Below are 16,434 nucleotides of genomic sequence, written 5' to 3'. Positions count from 1 at the left end.
TGCCTTCAGCAGAAATGAATTCCCATGGGAAAACGGGCAACCAAACTCTTCTGAGAGAAAACTGGTGGTCAATGAACATCTTGCTGGAGCTGACCCCTTCGCTGCTGAGTGCTTTGTAGACTTCAGGTCGGTCTAGAAGAACAGATAAAGCTCATACCAGGCTGCTGAGCAGCTGGGTGGGTCAGCAGACTCTTTTAGAACATCCTCTCCGTGCCCCTAAGTAAGAATGATTTTCTGTGTCAAAGACTGAAGAGTTTCCTTAATTGTGGTATTTCCCCTGAGTGTTTGAGGGATCCTGGAGCCAAACCATCTGTTAAACCGAGAGCGCAGCGACACCGCTGATAAGTGAAGCAGCCTGGTCCATGGCTGGGTGACCTCCCCCTGCACCAGGGCTGTGAGCAACCTGGAGATGAAACCACTGGCATTTAAAAACCAGGCAGTGACATCCTTTTCATTTATACAGGTACTACAGCTTTGCAAAATATGCTTTCCTGTATTTTTTATTACATTTTTCAGGTGTAGAGTGTGTTGGTGACTTGCCTGTGGCAGAGCTGGGAATGGTTTGTCCCCCATCACATCTTCCCAGACCCGCTCCAAGGTTTGAACCCCCGGCACTTGCCAAGGCTTCAAGACTTTTCTGCACCCACCCATCTGCTCCTAAGGGATTTTATGCTGACCCCAGGACTTCCCATGGTAATGCTTTTGGCCACGCACGAGGCGTTGAGCTGGGGAGCGGTTCCTGGTGCCCTGTCGCATGGTGCTGGCTTGGTCCCTGCTCCCTCGGGCTGGGCTGCAGGCTCCCGGGGCTGTGGGAGCGCCTTTGAGGCTGGAGGCTCACTGCAAAGCTACCTCCCGCTTTGGACAGAATCAGTTTTATTTGCAGGAAAATCCTTCTTTGTTAATTATTCATTGCTTTAACACCTTGATTAATTTTTCATTACTTTATCACAGGTAGGAACACTTACTGCAGAAACAGCAACCATGCCCAGGGTACGGTGACACTGCAGTCCCAGCCAGACCCGAGGGTCGTGCCCAGACATAGCACGTGGTGACTTCTGCATGGCCCAGGAGGAGGGAGGTCCAGCTTTGAGGTCTTTGGGACAACTCCGCATGCAAAAATTCAGGACCTGGGGTTGTATTTAGCAACAGTCAACTCTGTCCTGATGACATTTGGAGCTGTCAAAATTGATGCTCCATATTTTTGCATTACCTGCTACTGTGTCACGTACAAGAGACATCCAGCGAAAGCACAAACCTTTCCCTGCAAACCTTAATACACACGCAGAGAGATTAAAGTACTTTGAACTGTGCAGATATTGCCCCTAATTTTGAAGAATAAGGTCGACTCAGCTCTCATTTTACCCCGGCCCCCCGCGCTCTCAGCAGTAGATCCTGCTCCAAAGTATTTCCACGGAGGATTTCAGGGTGGGGTTACTGGTGTTAGTGTACTGCTTGTGCATTGAAATTCAACGCTGTAACTGTAGTTTGGGGGTCAGGGGATTTCACTGCAGAAACGCTGGTTTCTCCTGCCCATCTGAATTCAACGGCAAACTTCACTCCTCTACCTAAAATAAACCCCCAAAGCTGATGTGGAATGACGGGGTGCCTGTTGCAGAGCAGGTAACTCCGATCCTAACCTCCAGTGCCAGTCCCAGCAGCCTCCAGAGCTCCTCACCGCTCCCTGCCATCCTCCGTCCAACCATCCATCTGTCCCTGGGGTCTCCATGTGTCATTGCTACATGGGAACAAGGCTGGGAGCTGTGAGCATCTGGGGGAGCACACACATCTCCAACATCCATCCTGTACTTGCAAGGAAGCCACTGGCTCTGCTTAGAGGGGAAAAAAACTGGTATTTGGTTCATTTTCACCTCTAAGCGCCTTTGACGTGAATGTAAGAGGTGGTACCATAAAATGCTGTTTAAGAGCCCGTGCTTATTAAATATTATGATCAACACAAGTTTTGATTCCCCAATGGAAAGAAGCTTCTGTCTCCTGAAGGAGACAATTTCCAGCAAGTCAGCACCTAGGACACACTTCAGGGATTTTGTATGTATTTTGGAGTTTTTATTTTCTAACTTTAATTAAAGTTTTAGATTATAATAAATTTGATGGAAAATCAAAACACATGGCACCAGCTGGTATTTCATGGGAGCGGCTGTGCTTTGCCTCTGGGCTATCACTGCTACCCAGGCTTCACTGAAACCTTTGTGCTGGTACTTCACATTTTGTTTCTGCAGATGATTTAATAAAAGGAGAAGAGCAAGTTTTGTTTGCCTGACAAAGCTATCTTGGAGGCTTTGCAGAGATTACGCTGTCAAATGTGTTACCCAGGGTAATTTCTAAACAGGGTGCAGGTTTTTCTCCCCTTCTTCACTCCTTCCCAAACTTCCCCCAGAGCCACCTGCAATTTATTTGGATTCACCAAGGCCATCAGAGCTGGAAAAGAGAGATATCTGCGATGCTGGCTGTCCTCCCACCAAATCAGTGCTGCTCCCTATCAGGCTTGTAGGGAAAAGATGCCAAAGGGGGGAGTTTCACCCCGCAAGGGACGAGGAGCAGAGGGTGAAATGCCACCAGCGATCACTTTTAGAGAAAGGCTGTGGGTGCTCCGTGAGCGGAACAGCCTGAAACCACGGGAGGAGGGATCCCCACCTACGGAGTAAACAACTGTGGCAACAAATAAGCCCTGCTGAGCACATTTTCTGCCTGCTTAGTTAATATGCAAAATACCTTGAATGATAATGAATAGCAATAGTGATTAGTTGGGAGTACTTTGCATTTGCATGATCCTTTTCAGGCTCAAAAAGTGCTTTATAAGCATGAATCGAAGCACAGGGTGCTCCCAGGGGATGGAGGGAGGCAGCGCGGCTACCGACTGACAAGCTGGAGACAATTTTTGGCTGTTTCTGCCCAAGAAACAACTCCTGACATGGGTGTAGGATGGCGTGGCACGCCAGCAGTGCCTGCCGTGCTGCTGCTGGGAACCCAAACCCACCTCCAGGCAGGAGAAGAGGGGGAAAAACCCGTCCCTGGTGCGTTCCTTGAATGCGTTTCCAGTGGGCGCATGTGGGCAACGCTGCTCGTCCCAGGCACAGGCGTGTCCTGGCAAAGGACTCCCCGTTAAAGCCATTCATTGCACCCCGATATACGAGTGATCCCCAACGGCTCAGGGGCCGGTGGGGATGGCAGGGCCTGAAACCACCGAGGGGCACCCGCTTGGGGCTTAATTACTCTTTTTCCGTGGGAAAGGAGGAAGAAGAACAAAAGGGAAAAAAAAAACCCAAACCCAACAAATACGGTGCGTTTCAGCGCCGCAAGTGAAGGCAGGGAGGCGGTTCCCGCCCGCCGCCGGCTTTGCCCCGCTGCCGGGAGGACCCTGCCCGGGGCTGGGGGCCAAAGCCGGGAGGGCCCCCGGGGAAGCGGCCGGGACCGGTATAGGGAAGGAAAAAAAATCAATAAAAAAGGGCTTTTTTAAAAAAAAATAATAAAAGCCGACGCAGGCAGTGAGGGAAAGCGCTGCTCCCCCCGCCGAGCCCGGCGGGGAGAGCGGCCGGAGGGCGCTCGGTGCCGCGGGGCGGGAGAGCCGAGCCGAGCCGAACTGAACTGAACCGAGCCGAGCCGAACCGAACCCAGCCGAGCCGATCCGAACCGAGTCGAGCTGAGCCGAGCCGAGCCCAGCGGCACCGCCTCATACCTGAGCGGGGCGCGGCGGAGGCGGAGCAGCGCTGCTGCCGCCTCCTCCTTCTCCCTCCTCCTCCGCGCCGCTCCCTTCCCTTCCCCGCGCCCCGGCCGGCGGCGGCGGGTGTAAAGGTCGGTCGGTCCGGCGGTCGGTCCGGCGGCGCCGCTCGCTGCCTGCCGCCCCCATGCCCCGCGCCTAGCACCGCCTGCCCCGGCCATGTCCACCGCGCAGCTCTACACCAAGGTGAGCGGGGCGTGTGTGTGTGTGTGTGTGTGGGGGGGGGTCTTCCTTGTATTTTGGGGGCGGTTGTTTCCCAGTCGTGGAGGGGACCCGCAACTTTCCCGCCCTCAGGTGCCCGGGGAGCGGCGGGAACCCCCCGCCCGCGTATCGCCCCCCCCCGCGGGTACTGGCCTGCCTCGGGAGTGGGGTCGGGCCCCCCCGGGGGGTGAGCGGCCCCTCCCGGGATTTCACCCGCCCGGGTGAACAGCGTGGCTGGTTTTCTGCAGGGAAGGGTGAACTTCGCCCGTGGGTCGCGGTTGTGGCGGCGTTGGCCTCGTCCTTCGTGGGGTCCGTCACCTGAGCGGCTAAAACACGCTCAGCTTCCCAAAATCCTCACAGAATAATTTTTTTTCCCTCATATTTCTAAGACACCAGTGTGGAGGGAAAGGGAAAAAACCAGTCCTTACAACTGCCGTAACTAACCGAAATGCTCCCAAGGTGCCCAGTTTCCTTTTCTTTCTGCAACTCCCGAATGTAATCCCTTGGCAGGGGTACGGCCAAACGCACCCGCTTCCTCATGGCAGCCGGGAAGGTAACATGGCTGATGGCCTCGCAGGGCGCTACGCACCGCCGGGCCGGCGCTCGGTGTGGCAGCGGGGTGGCAGCCAGCCGCCCTCCCCGTCGCTTCCCAGAGAGAAACCCAGATTTGCTCCTAAAAAGTGGCTGTTGTGACAACGGGAAGCTCAGGTGCTGATTTTTAAGCGGAGCCTGGGATCTAGACAAGATAGCGCTTTTTTTTTTTTTTGCCTTTTTTTTTTGTTTTTTAATTATTTTGTGGCTGTGGGATACTCAGGCAGGGTGCAGGGTATTCCCACTCTTTGGCCAAAGCGGGTTGGGGATGCACCCCGTGTGGGTTGGGGGTTTCTGCCCCCTTCCCAGAGAGGTTTGTGTCCGGAGAGATCTTTGCTGATTGACTTGGCGTGATGAAAGAGCTCCTCGCACGCAGTGGGAGATCCACCCGGTACGGAGCGATAACTGATAGGGAGAGAGTCCTCTCCCTGCGCTCCGCATCTTCCCGAGGCTACCCGGGAGTGCTGCGAGCAGCCAGGATCCAGGAAATCTGCTTAGTAAAAGCCATCAATTACGCTAGGCAGGGGCTCATCGAGAAAAGTGGTTGGCTTCAGAATGGTTTTTGCTGAAAGACTGTGAAGTGCCAGCATCATCTACTGTAATAATGAGAATTTTAGTGTTTTAAATTCTTCCTGTGACCATGGTCAGTGTGGAGACGTTGCCAGATTGGCACCAGCCCTCTCAAGGAACCACTTTTTGTCTCCATGTCAGTATCCTGGGCTTAACTTTGCCTGCAGATTTCTGCTTCTGTCACTCATTTTGCGAACAGCTTTTATGTAATATTGGGGGTTGCCACTTATTTTTTTGGCTGTTGATATCAAACGGATGCAAGATGAAGTGTGAATCTGGCGGCTCCTCCTTTGAACCTATGTGAATTTAAGAAACCCCGCTGGATTGAGCAGGGCTGTCCGTGAGCAGGCTGACCTCCATCTTTCTCAGGAGTGCTTCAAAAGCAAAGTCTCAGGTTTGGAAAATCTTTTTCCCTTGGAAAATCTGAAGAGGAGGACAAGGACAGCTGTGGCTAAACGGCTCTGACGTGCCGACCGCAGCGTCGCATCGGGCAAGTGCATGGATGCAATGGCGAGCATCCCTGGGCGGGAGGGAGGCTGGCTGCAAGCGCTGTGTTATCCGTATCTATGGGCTGGTTATAACAACCAGGTTAATTGATTCTTAACTTGATGATTGGGTAATTAACCTGTGCTGTGTTTTTATGCTGACTTGATTAGGTTTATACTCCTGTTCATCTGTTGAATGGGTATAATTGCTTGTGATCCCACTGCTGTATAGGGACTTTTTGATGAGGCGCTTGGGGAGTGATGGGGACTTGGTGACAATCTGTGCATGTCATTAATTTTTAATTTATTTTTAATAACAATAAAGATTCTTGATGAGAGCTGGTGCTTCAGTGCTGGCCCTTCTGCTGGTGTCCGTCTGTCTTGCGGGGACATTTTAGGGACACAGGTGGTGTGGTAGGTGATGGGACTACTGATGGTGCCTTGAACCCCATCTGTGGGGCTGAGCGCTGGCGTTGTAGTGAAATTTAGGGCTGTCCTGCTGGGTCGTCTTCTGCGTGGGGCCTGTGTGCCAGCTCTGGGCTTTGAAGCAGCAGGAAAATGTTTCCTGTGACTTTGAGTATAAAAGAAAAAGAACAAAGAAGGCTTTAAAAACCACAACAAACCCAACAGCCTTAAGATGCTGAGCCTGAGGGTTGCTGATGGAGGTCCCCAAGATGAAGCAGATGTGTTGCGCTCTAGCCTGCTCTTGGAAAGCATTAAGGAGGGTCCTGGTGCTCGCTTACACATCACCTCTGTGCGGATGCGGGTGTTTGGCCCCGTGGCCTGTAGCTCTGCTGGGCACTTACAGCTCATATATGGTAGAGGCCTGTGAAAGCGTGGTGGGGAGAAGACAACCTGCTGCGGAGGGCTGCCCTGCCCCGCGCAGTTGGGCGTTGATGCACCCTCTGTGCGTGGCTACCAGAAGATGCGTTAACAGAGTAACATGGGAGCGATCAGGGGGGTAAAAGCACAGGAGAGCTTCAGTGGGGTGTTACGGTTCAGGAGATGACTTTACAAGCGCAGAGGTGGGGCCTTCTGGATAACCTTGTCGGCAGGATGGGGATGAGGCTTTTTGAGGGAAGGAAGGCGGACGATCCAGCTCACTGGAATCAATACAGCTGTCTTGCTAAAAGCCTATTGATCTGATGCGCAGTGTTGCATTAGCACAGCCACAACCGTACCTCCCGTGGAGTCCTTCCTCCTCCTGGTTGAACCAGGATGAGAGAAACTGATGGGGAGCTGCTTCGGAGCAGCTGAGTGGGACTTCTCAGGTCCTCCCACCTCTCCTTCCTGCTGGGCTGTAATGGGAGCTGCTATGTGTTGTGTAGAGAGCCCTTAATTTCCACTTGATGCTTGTAGAAGATCTCCTGGGACCTTGTGGGACATGTAGTATTTTCTTGGTGCTTAAGTTCATACTTGTTAAGCCATGCTGATGAATTTGCTGTGTTAGACTCAGTGCTGTCCTGAGGAGCACTTAAACTGGAGAGGAACCCATCCTGGAAACACCAGCAGCTGTAAGTTGATGGTGGAGGTCCTCTCTATGTGATGTCTCTCCTATGCCCCTTTAAGAGCAGGGATGACTGGTATTTAATAGCCCCCATCAAACAAGATAATTAACAGCTGTGCCTAATGATGAGTACGTGAGTAGCTCCAAAACTGCATCAACCTTCAAGCATGTAGGACTCCGCTTGGGTAAATAGTTATGGAGAGACCATTATAATACTCTTCTCCCTCCTGATGCGGTACTTGGGGACTTTAGGATTATCTGGCTGTGGATTTTATTTTGTTGCAGAAACAAACATGAATTTAGTGCGACTTGCATGGTAGCAGAATGGTAGCTGTATGGTAAAGGGTGAAGACCTGGTCCTGGAGCCCCTGGCACCAGTGCGTGTGAGAGGAGTAGGGGAGGCAGGGACATCGAGGACTCCCATTTGCAAAAGACCTTTTCCAGATGGAGAACTGGTGCAGCTTTGCCTAACCTGTGTATTGCCCAGTTACCCCGTGCAAACGTCTTTCTAAGGCTGCCTGGGGCTGGTCCTGCTCCTGCCATGTCCCTGGGGTTCCTGCTGGAGTGTGGCAGTGGTGGGACGTGCCCAGCTGCAGTGCTGCCCGGCCAAACTGGTTGCAGCTGGGCAGGGGAGTTTCTCAAACCCTATTTAGCTGAAGCAGGAGGCAAAGGTAGCTCCCTGCATGCAATGCTCTTTCCTTCTCTCCAGCCAGAGCCCTCCAAAGAAACCTGTTGCTGATGCAGCTAAACTACAGCCAAGGTAACTGCAGCCCAATCCCCTAAGCCTGTGCAGATGCCAGCATTACTCTGTAATGAGATAACTGGGACGCTCTGCTCTTCGGAGCTGGGTGCTGGGCAGGATGGAGGGAGGACATGGCTCCTGGCAGATGCCATCTCTAGCAACGGTTTGATTTGCAGCATTAAACTGGAGATTAGACTTGTTTGCATGGCTAGTCTTCGTTATTGTAAGGTGAAGCTCTTCATACTACTAAAACAAATATAATTGCTTTTGCTTCTGGATGTTCTGCTCCTGTAAAGGTACTTCTTAAAATATGTTAATTGTTAATTTAAGCATAGCCTCTGAACCTCATGCAAAATAGTGCTTCTGCCAGGCTGGGGAATAAGCTGTGCCTTTCTCCTCCTGGGGTGTTGTGCAGCTCGAGATACGCTCTTCAGAAGGTTTGCAAGCCTGGATGAGTAAGAAACCAGGGTATTTATTTCTTTTTTTAAATTTTTTTTCCTTCCTATTGTGCAAAGTGACCGTTATTTGCCAAGTATTTTTTAATAGATGATAGAACTTAATGCATTCAAAAATCCTCTTCTAATGGCTAGTGCTGGGTATAGAAAACTCTCTGGTTTTCACTTAAAGTTGCTGTATTAAATAAAGTAGCTGGAATGAATTGGTGGTTTCTGACCATGGGGAGAAATTTTTCAAAAGCGAATAAATATTGCCAGTGTGATCACACACTGATTGAGTCGATGAATTGGCATAAACCTTCTGGCTTAAAACCTTTCTGAAAATGATTTATCCTTCAAGGCTTGGGGAGGATTCATCCTTAGCGGGTGCCTGTGTGCTGGTTTCGGATTGAGGAGCAGCTGGGAAGGAGAGAGAAGATTTTCTGTGTATTGCGTAGAAAAAATTTCTGGGAATAAGTGTGGGGGACAGGGAAAGCTTGGGGTTCAATCCCAGGACATCCACGGGTCCTCTGCTGCAGAGCTCCTGAACTCCTGCCTCTGCCATTTGCAGCTGCTGTTAGGAAAAGCAAGTTATACTTGAAGGTTTTGGTTTTTTTTTCTTCTTTATTTTTAGATTATGAGAACATGTCTGGGTCATGCCACAAAGGGCAGGGAGAGCTCGGAGGCCATGCTGGGATTTTTATTTAAAGATGGGGCTGTCTTGCTGAAGGAGCCAGATCCATTGGCATCCCCAGTCTCCTCCCAATCCTGCCTCATTATTAGCTGCAGTCCCAGAGAGAAAATCATTGAAATGTAAAATATGATTGCCCCAGCCTGGTCTCTGCAGCTGGGGACCGTGCCAAGGGCACGGCCACCTCTTCAGCAGCTTGGGGACCTCCTTGGCTTCCCTGGGACAGCATGGAAGGGATAAAAGCAGAGCCAAACTTGGGTGTTTAAATACCATTCAGCCCACTGGTTATATGGCCTTGAGTAGGTGCAGGGAAGGTGAGAGATGGGTGCTGGTGGCTTTGTGGGCATTTCCCTCCCTCGGCGGGCAGGAGATGGCCGGAGTTCGCCCCGGCGCTGTGTGGATGCATGTCCCGCTGCAGGGTATGCCACGCCGGGGGCTTTGCGCTGCAAAAATAACTGCGTTTTCTTTTCTCTTTGTGCAATTGTTCATCTCAGTTGTGTGTTTAACAGCACCTGTGCTGGGGTTAGACAAGAGCCACTGAGCTAAGGAACATGGAGCTCAGTGCAGGTGCTGGGGCACAGCCCTGGGAATGACTCTAGCAGGGCTTAATTAGCTTGATTCCTGCTTTATGCCCTTGTGGTGGTTGTGATTAGTCAACTCACCTTTTTTAAAACTTATTTTTAAGAATTCCTGCCCTGATACTGTTTTACGGGTGTGAAATTGTAAGGGGAAATGCCAATGCACACAAGCCCAAGTTGCAGCAATTTGCTGGGTTAACTCCAGGCTGAAGGAATGGAAACCTGGGGATGGCAGCGGGTCCGGAGCCCGAGGCAGCACGTGGCTTGTGCCGGTCTTGTGGGATGGGATGAGCCGGTCCTACCCTTTTCTGCCCTGAGGAAGGAGTTTAACCGAGGGTATTTGTCACCAGCAGCCTGGCTGCTGTTGAGGAATGTATTTACAAGGGAGGATTTTTGCTTCGTTATTCTTCTCTGCTGCCAATAACCAGGTGTAGAAAATAATGACCCTGAATGTGAATGTGTGCATCCCTTCTGATGACCAAGAAAGCAAGCTATTTATGTTAGTATCTGTATTTTTTTTTTATATATATGTTTGAAGCTGATGTCACTTTGCTGTAGTGCAGTGCAGTTCTAGGCATGTTGGACTTTTAATTTACACAGTTTGTAGCTCTGGCCAAAAAAGGAGTAGTGTACCCTTACTGTGATAGTTGTCCGCGAAGGAAACCACAAGAGCAGCCTAACTTTAGTGTGGAGGTGGATTTTGGACCTTCTGAGTTAGTCGGCAGTGTAATAAATAGCAGGTAGTGTAAGTGAGTCCCTGAGTTGGGTTTTTTGTGGCGTTATTGTCTGCTCTTTGACCCGTTCTGCAAACAGAGGCATTTTACAGTGGTTAAAGGAATATCAGCATGAACTACAATTCAGGTCAGGAAAATGACTGCTTTTATTGCAGCAAAACCTCAAGCTTTGGCAGATACCCGAAATGTCTGCAAAACATTTTAGTGAAGAATTTGCTATTTAGCAAAACTGAAAAAATTCCGTGTGAGCTTTCTGTGTCTTGAGTTGGTTGTGTAAAGCAATTGCCCTCATATGTTCCTGGCGTGCTGCAAGACACATCTGTGGAGTTGGGTTGGGTTTTGGCTTAGCCTGGTCCTCCAGAAATGATAGAGACCTGTCCAGAGATGGTAGCAGGACTGGGAAGGGTCATGGGTCGGTGGGTGATGGGCTTCACTTAGCCTTCCTCATTTGAACACTGTTTAATGTGATGCCCAGGTCATGGTAAACTCATCAGTTTTACTAATGAGGCTATTAAGGATTTGGTATTTCTGCTCTTTGCCTTTCCTGTGGTATCCAGAGGGTTTGGAGAGGAACATCCCTACAGGGGAGAGCCTGCAGCCTGGAAATGTGACCTTTTCTCCAGCTGTGCTCTCCTTTTGTCATTGATTTGTCCATGTTCAAAGTCTTCTCCAGCCGACTGAAACCTGTGAGCTGTGGGAATGGGTTAAACGTGTCAAAGGCTTGGACTATAGGGCTACAAGAACTATAAGCAACATAGGTCTATAAGACCTTACTATAAGGAATATAAGTCCTTAACTGCAGGGTATGGCCCCAAACCTGTGGCTTGGTGGTGGGATGGTGATGCAGCTCCTCCAGCAGCATGTGTTCCCAACCTGCCATGCCACCATCCTTCACCACTTTTAACCAAATTGCATTTGATTTTTTAAAAAAATATTTATTTATTTTCTTCTCCACAAGCAGTATTTTAGTACTGGTTTTTAGTTCCCTGTGCTTGTCCGTATGAAGTCGGTGGTGCTGTTAGGACTTTCAGACCCTGCTCTGGCAATTACAGCAGATCACCAATGATGCCGAGTAACACGTCTTGCTGCCTTCCCCCACTCTATTTATGGTGCAGGGCAGGTTGTAGGATACTGAGGCCATCTCCTCCTTAATGCATGGCCATCGCCACCTCCTTCAGTCCATGTTTCATGTTCCCATATGGGCATTGGTGGTGGTACCAGTGGGGTGGTTTTGTGTTGTCTGGGTGCTCGGTGTTGGTGTGCTCCAGGTGTTTGGTGCTAACGTGGCTTGGCTTCTCAATAGATCTGTGCTGTGTCCACCTGTCCATCCTGCCTGTTGGATGTTCCTGTTGGCTCTCGTTCATCCTTCTGCCCTTGAATCTCCGTTTGCCATGTGCCTTTGGCTTAGCTCTTCCCTGAGAACAAGTCTCCATGCTTGAGGTTGACCAAGCCTTTCAGCTCGTGACTGCTTCCCATCCTGCTCAACCATGGGCAGGCCTGCGGGGCTGGTGGGCTCCACGAAGAGACACGTTTCCCTTGGTGGCTCCACCGAGGTGCAGAGTCAGTGCTTAAACCCAGCTAATCTATACCTTCACCCTTCCCGTGAGTCATCGCCCAGGCTGCCTTATGATAGTCCCGCTGAGGTGCGAGGTGCTGGTAGGATGTGCTAACCACCACTTACAGGGCTGTTGGGAGCAGGATGTGTTGTGGGTGAATCACGGCCACTACTTCCCAAAATGACATGTTACATCTCGGGGATGTGTCCTGGCGAGTCACCACTCTTCAAAGAAAAAAGACGCTTAATATATTTAAAGATGGCTTTTAAAAATCATGGGGGACAGTGATGGGAATGTCTGTTTTTTTCTGAAAGTCCCACAGGGATGGTTTCAGGTGGCTCAAGCAAACCTCCAGCTGCCAAATCCCTGAGCAGGCTGGACATGAGCAGGCAGCCGGGGCCGCTGACATGTGTCTTAGCAAATGAGTGTCGAAAACTGTTTAAAAAGAAAAAAAAAAAAAAAAAAAATATTTGATCCCTGTGCCTGCCACGAAGCCGGGCCTTGGTGCTACGCCCCAAGCGAGCAGAAAGTCGGCGTAAGCGTATCTTAAGGCAGCGGGCGGACGCAAAGATACCGAGATGATGGAAGCTATAATTTTCAATCTAATTAAGCTGAGTAACTCCCTCTTGGATTTATGCTTCTTAATTACTTTGATAACATGGGTGCTGCGGGTATCCCTGTTTTTTGGGTAGTGAATGTGTTGTCCAGCTGGGGTGGAGGAGTGGTACCCACTGAGTGCTTTGGGGATGGTGTGGGTCTCCATCAAGGACACTTAATCTCCTGGTGGGGTGAAGATGGAGAGCTGGAGGTGGCTTTCATGTGACAGTACTGGACTGCTGTGGTCTTGGATTGGTACCACATCTCCTGATAGGATCATGTGTCCTGTTTTAGAGACAAGGTGGTGGTGCAGGAGAGGAAAGTCCTGCTATAGATCCAGACCTCAATGAGAAGTGGATGTGTGAATACCGGTGCGGCTCTCACCAGCCTTTCCTGTGGCCGTGGAGTGCCCGTTTCTTGCCTGGCTGATGCCTACCTTCACCACCACATTCAGTGGTCAGAAATAAAATAATGAAGGAAATGAAAGGCCAAGTGCCACTCATCCAGTGCTTGATCAGTGTCTCATGTCACCATGCTGTCGCCTTGCTTTCCTGTCTCCTCCTGGCCTTGTAAGAAATTACTTTTCTACTGGGATTGACCATGAACATCTGCACTACTATCTGGTACCTAATAGTACCAACAAGGCATGTTTTGGCTGAAGCAAGACCTTTTAACACCACTAAAAAGCTCTTCTGGAAGCCATGTCTGCATGGGGTGTGAAATATCTTGTCTGGGGGCTGGTGGAGAGCTGCTCTCAGGGACTTCCCTACTCTGAATATTGGGGTTTTCTCCCCCAGATTCTGGCGTTGCAGAGATGCAATTTGCTTTTCCTCTCCTGTCTGGCCATGGCAGCTGAAGTGCAGCTGGGGATGTATTGTTTGTGGCTGGATGGATTTCAAAGGACCGAGGTCCCTGCGTGAAAGTCTCTGCTTTTGAGCCAGACCTGCCCTTGCCTCTCCCGCAGCATGTCTTTTATGGCCCTGGGCGTTATAAAGACCCTGGCCAGAGAGATGGGAAGGTCGTGGCTTGCTTCTGTAGACCCTAGAAATACCAGGTTTGAAATCTCTTGCTCTGCTTTCCTTCTGCTTGTTTTCTTTTTTCTTTTCCTTTCTAAAGGCTTCGTTTGGATCCTGCCCCAGCAAGGTGATAACTTGTTCCTCCCTGTGCAGAGTGGTGAGATGAATGCTTATGCATCGTCTGCCTTGCTGTGGAGGATGGAGGCAGAGCTCTTAAATAAAATACTTTTTTTTTTTTTAAAAAAAAAAAAAAGAGGAAGGAGAAGGAAGGATAAAAACCTAGGTGTCTTAAGCATGTAAATCTGAATTCTAGAAAATATTGATGCTCAAGGTTAAAGGGCTGGTGCTTTGGGTACAGCTGGTGGCAGGAACGGCTGTGGATTTCAACCTTGCAATGCTGCCGCCGCCCTGGGGGTGATTTCTGCTGCCCGGCCCCTCGCCTGCTCGCCGGGAGCAGCTTTGAAGCCTCGTGCGCTCTTGGCGTGCCAAAATAAACTCGGAGTCAAGGCTGTCAGAGCTAATCTTCGTCCTTTCATGCTTTGCCCTCCCTGCTGCTGTTTCGGTGAGTGATGGCTGTGCTCGCACCCGCTTATTTTTAGGGAAATACCTCCCCGGCCTGGGAGCGCAGGGACCATCCCCATGATGCCAGATAGACACGAGCAGTGCTTTGAGAAACCTGAAATACCATTTGCTCAACCCTCAAGGTGGGTTTAAATCATCTTTAGGAATGAAACCTGTTTGAATTTGCCTTTTAGCACCTGACACTCCATGCTGTAGAAGGTGGGATGGCTGAGGCCGCTTCAGGCTGCGCAACTCCTTGCAGCCCCCAAAGAGCGAGCTGCGAGCAGGCTTTTCCTCCCCAAGCACTGCTGCACCGACTTTTGCGTCCCAAAGTCCAGCACTGAGCAGAAAAACTGCTAATCTCACCCAGATGCAGCCTCCTGGGGCCCCTCTTTGTCCGAGGAACTGTGTGGTGCAGAAATCCATATTTAAAAAAAAGTCTATTCTATTCTCAGAAATAGAATATTCTATTTGGCAATGCCAGAAAGTCTGTAGACTCTTCAAGCTTTCAATATTTTCTGTTCTTTTGAATTTATTTTTTTAATTGTTTTTAATTTCTTTTCATTTTTTGACTGAAAAAGGTGCTGTCTCCTGGCAGTCTTTGCTCTGGTACAAAGTTTCAGCACTGGAAGGTCACGTGAAGTAAATCAGCAGAATGCAAACTCTGCTGTTCCTTGCTAAACTTTGCCCGGATCTCATCTAATCGCTGACCTGATAAGTATTTAGGAGCTCCAACTCTTTTCCTGCAAGGAGAGAACTCAGCCCCAGCTCCATTCCATGGGGCAGCGCTCGTCCTGGCTGAGCATCCTGCCGGGATCCTGGTATGCTCCTGCTCCAAAGGATGGTATTTCTGAACCCTTTGGATATAAAGTATGCCTGAGCGATTACCTGCTGTTATATCCCAATTTTAAATGGTATTTTCTTTTTTGAGTAGCAGGTTTACTGTTTTTTCTCCTTTTTCTTTTTAGTCTCAGATGACTCTGCTTTAATATTCAATCATTTGTGAGGTATTGCCCAAATTTAGGCTGTCGGTAATCTGCAGCATGATGGTTTTTGGTGTCCCTGTGGGAAGAGCAGACTGGATGTTGAGGCTGATAGAAAATCCCCAGGACTGTAGTCTGCAGAAGTGTTTTTAACTACCGGACCACGCAGTTCATAAGTTAGTGAGGTTTAGTTAGCAACTCTGAAGGCAGTTTCTTGTCTCACTGTGTTCAGTAGTAAAGGCTGAACGTTTCTAAAGGAAAAACCTTCCAACAAAGCAATTTAATTTTCCTCGGTAATATTTTGGGGACAATCTGTTGGTGACTATTTTATCTGGCATCCCATCTCTCGGCTTATAACCATCTTTGATGTGGCTCATTCAGGGGAAAAATGGCATTACACGCTACCTCAATCACTCGGATGTCAGAGAGGATATCGTGTTTGACTAATCAGGGGAAATTTGGGAAGATTTAGTAATGCTGGGAGACATGACCCACTTTCAGATAAACACTTTTCAGACAATAGAGGTTGAGCGATATGGTGGGGGAGGGAGAAACATTCACAGGGTAGAAATAATTAATTATTATTTATAATTTTAAAATTGTATTTTATTGTGCTGACCCTTTCCCAGGTTCACGATGGGTTTGCTTTCCTTCTTTCTTTCTCTCTCTCTTTTTTTTTTTTTCCTTCTTCAGAAAAAGAAAATGCTGGCAGTAACTGGTTTTCAACAAATCTGTGTTATCTGGAGATGACCATCCCTAGGCATCCCAAAAGTGATGCTCCCTTGGGCACTGGGGATGGCTGGAGGGTGTTGGGGAGCTGTGGTCCAATGCGGTGTAGCTCTGGTCCAGCTGTTGGTGACCAGTGTTGGCTGGGGATTGGGAACCTGATGTGGGAGTCTGCTTTGATTATCCCAGCTCAGGAAGGTGTCCACCCGATGAAGTACACCTTAAGTACACAAAGACAGAAGAATATTAATCTGTAAAGCCAGGTTTCTGTGTTTTCTTTGTATTACAAACCTTATGCACAGATTATCCTTGTTCCAGTGTTGTTTGGGGTTTCTGGCCAAAATGGCAACCGAAATTGCAGAGGTGTAGCACTATGATGTTGCAAAACTGTGAGAAAGCCAAATCTGATGCTTAAATTTGTAGTATATAAACCTTTTCTTCAAAGACAACAAAAGAAAGCGTTCTTCAAGTAGTAACTGCATAATTTTCAGCGCTGCAAGTTCTGTCAAGCAACTTGTGGCTGTTTATTTGTGCAAGGATTTATATTTGCAGCCATATAAGCTGCGCAAAACCAACTTAGTCTCCTTAAAACTTCTTGTAACCCCTTATTAAAAATAGCTTTGTAATCCTTCCAGAGTATAGCAACAAAACTTCTGTCTTAATTTCATATTGGAGCTAAACTCTGTATCTTGCAATTTGCCATGCTGATGTGAATGTCCAATGTGA

This window comes from Calonectris borealis, chromosome Z, assembly GCF_964195595.1.
Source record: "Calonectris borealis chromosome Z, bCalBor7.hap1.2, whole genome shotgun sequence".
Taxonomy (NCBI): domain Eukaryota; kingdom Metazoa; phylum Chordata; class Aves; order Procellariiformes; family Procellariidae; genus Calonectris; species Calonectris borealis.
The sequence above is the reverse complement of the archived record's forward strand: the minus strand, read 5'-3'. Positions refer to the sequence as shown.